This window comes from Furipterus horrens, unplaced genomic scaffold, assembly GCF_987537825.1.
Source record: "Furipterus horrens unplaced genomic scaffold, mFurHor1.1.pri manual_scaffold_12, whole genome shotgun sequence".
In the NCBI taxonomy this organism is placed as follows: Eukaryota; Metazoa; Chordata; class Mammalia; order Chiroptera; family Furipteridae; genus Furipterus; species Furipterus horrens.
In genome coordinates, this window is record NW_028327182.1 from 55,092,090 (window position 1) to 55,095,047 (window position 2,958).

General features: G+C 41.7%; 1 pseudogene; it reads left to right on the forward strand.

Annotated features, from left to right (window-relative positions):
- Positions 1–910: 910 nt before the first annotated feature.
- Positions 911–1,312, forward strand: LOC149996212 (cytochrome c oxidase subunit 6A1, mitochondrial pseudogene; annotated as a pseudogene).
- The last annotated feature ends 1,646 nt before the right edge of the window (positions 1,313–2,958 follow it).

Below are 2,958 nucleotides of genomic sequence, written 5' to 3' on the forward strand. Positions count from 1 at the left end.
GATTTTCCAGTCAATTTACTTGGTTTCCTAAATATCTGTGTTAGTGATTCTATGACTCAGACCTCTTTGAGTAACAAGTGACAGAAACCTAGATCAATCCTGCATAAGCACAAAAGGGAAGTTTTATTTCAGTGACAGAAATCCAAGCTTGGCTAAATCAGGCTTGGATAAATCCAGGAGGGTTGGTCCAATGATAAAGTCCAAACTCTGTCTTTATCTATGCCTCTCCTCTATGTTTCTCTTCTGCTAGCTCTGTGTGGCATTATCCTCATACAGGTTTTCTCAGTGTGGTGTCAAGAGTCACTCTAGATGGTCCTTGTAATGCTAGAGAGAAGAGAGTGACTTTCTCTTAGCTAGTGTCCATATGCCACAACTAGTAGAGGAACTCAAATTTGTGTATGAGCATTCTTGTGACCAGAGGACAAGAAGACATGGGGAGGGAACAGTCCAACCCCAATAACATGCAATGTGGAAGAGGCAGTTTCTCAATGGAGAAAAGACTCTGGCCTGATACATTCCACTCCTTGGCTGCCCAGCACATGCATATATACTTGTGCACACACTCATGTTCTCTTTTTTCATATGTATAACTTCTGTACCATTCCCAACATGATACAGCCAACCTATGTGTATCTATTCATGTACTTACCTCTTCCCCAAAGCAAGTCAAGCCTGAGTGCCCTTTAGTTAGATCATACTAATCCAGGGGCTCTGGATAATATGCATGATTCTTTGTCAAGTCTGGATGTGGCATTTCACAGGCCAGAAATCTATATCTAAATGATGTTATCATCCTTAATGTGTTTAATATATTATGGAAAAGAAAAGTTTTGATAACCATCTTAAAAACTCATGTGGAAAGGGAGAGAAAAAGGAAATAAGCAGAAATAAGCAGGAACTAATAATCTGCTGTATATAGTTGACCATTAAAAAATGTAGGGATTGGGCAGAGCTCCTGGTCAGAAATGGCGGGGGCAGCTGGTTTTCGGGTTTCTGGGCTGGTAGGTCGGTTCCGGCCACAGCTGGCGCGGCCTATTCAAGTGGTGCCCACAGCGAGGAGGGCCCAGCTCGCATGTGGAAGGCCCTGACCTACTTCGTTGCGCTCCCCAGGGTGGGTATGAGCATGCTGAACGTCTTTCTGAAGTCGCACCACGAAGAGCACGAGAGATCTGAGTTCGTTCCCTACTCGTATCTCCGCATCACGTCTAAGCCCTTTCGCTGGGGAGATGGTAACCATACTCTATTCCATAATGCTCATGTGAATCCACTTCCAACCGGCTATGAAGATAAATAAAGAGAACCTTGACCATTACCCAGTGGGGACCACAGCACTAGTTTGGACCATTACTCTGTACTACTGAATGATGACTAGAGTATACTACTCTTCCGTCTCTCTTCTAATAGCAGGAGATGGCTTAAATAAATTAGATTGGTCATGAAAAAAAAAAAAATGTAGGGGTTAGAATGTCAACTCCCTATGCAGTTGAAAATTCACATATAACTTTTTATGTATAAATATATTTACTTATATATACACATATGCTTTATGTTTTATAACCTGTTTTAAGACATTTACATATTTATTTTTTAATTGTTATTTTTTTAAATTTTCTATTGTTTTTATTATTTTATTACACTTGTTCCAATTTTCCCCCTTTGCCCTCCTCCACCCAGCCCACCCCCAACTCCCACAGTCAATTCCCACACTATTGTCCATGTCCGTGAGTCATTCATACATGTTATTTGTCTAGTTCCTTCCCCTTCTTTCCACCATTATCCCCCTCCCCCCACCTCTGGTCACTTTCATTCTGTTCCATGTTTCCATGCCTGTGGTTCTATTTCGTTCATTAGTTTATTTTGTTTTTGTCTCTCATCAACTGGCTTATTTAACTTAGCATAATATTCTCCAGTTCATCCATGCTGTCACAAAAGGTAGGAGTTCCTTCTTTCTTGCTACTGCATAGTAAATGTTCCACAGTTTTTTGATCTACTCTTTTACTGATGGACACTAAGGCTGTTTCCAGCACTTGGTTATTGTAAATAGTACCACTAAAACATAGGGGTGCATAAGTTCTTTTGAATTGGTGATTTGGGATACTCAACCACTGCGGAAAACAGTAAGGAACCTCATCAAAAAACCAAAAATGGAACGTTTTCCTGACCCAGTGATTTCACTGCTGGGAACACAATGCCAAGAACTCCTATATTTTGAAGTTTTCTTTTCAAGTCATTATTTTCCCCCATGGTCTCCCCCCCCCCCATTTTTTTTATTGTCCTTCTACTACAGTTGTCCCATCTTTCCCCATTGCTCCCCCATTAACCACCTACCTTTCAACTCTCCCACAGTCAGCGACCACCTACTTGTCCATGTCCATGGGTCATTTACATTAGTCCCTTAGTTAGACCCTTCCCCTTCTTTCTCTCCTCCCCCTCTTCCCTCTCCTTTGGTCACTGTCAGTCAGTTCCTTGTTTCCATGCCTCTGGTACTATTTTGCTCGTTTGTTTTGTTCATTGGGTTCCTCTTATAGGATCATATGGTATTTTCTTTTGCCTCCTGGCTTATTCCACTAAACATAATTCTCTCCAGTTCCATCCATGCTGTTGCGAAAGATAGGAGTTCCTTCTTTCTTTCTGCTGCATAGTATTCCGTTGTGTAAATGTACCACAGGTTTTTGATCCACTCATCCACTAAGGGGCACTTAGGCTGTGGCTGTTTCCAGCACTTGGCTATTGTAAATAGCACTTTTATGAACATAGGGGTGCATAGGTTCTTCTGAATTGGTGTTTCAGGATTCTTTGGGTATAATTCTAGCAGTGGAATTGCTGGATCAAAAGGCAGTTCCATTTCGAGTTCATTGAAGAAATTACATACTGCCCTCCACAGTGGCTGCACCAGTCTGCATTCCCACCAACACAGCATTAGGGTTCCCTTTTCTCCACATCTTCGCCAACACTTGT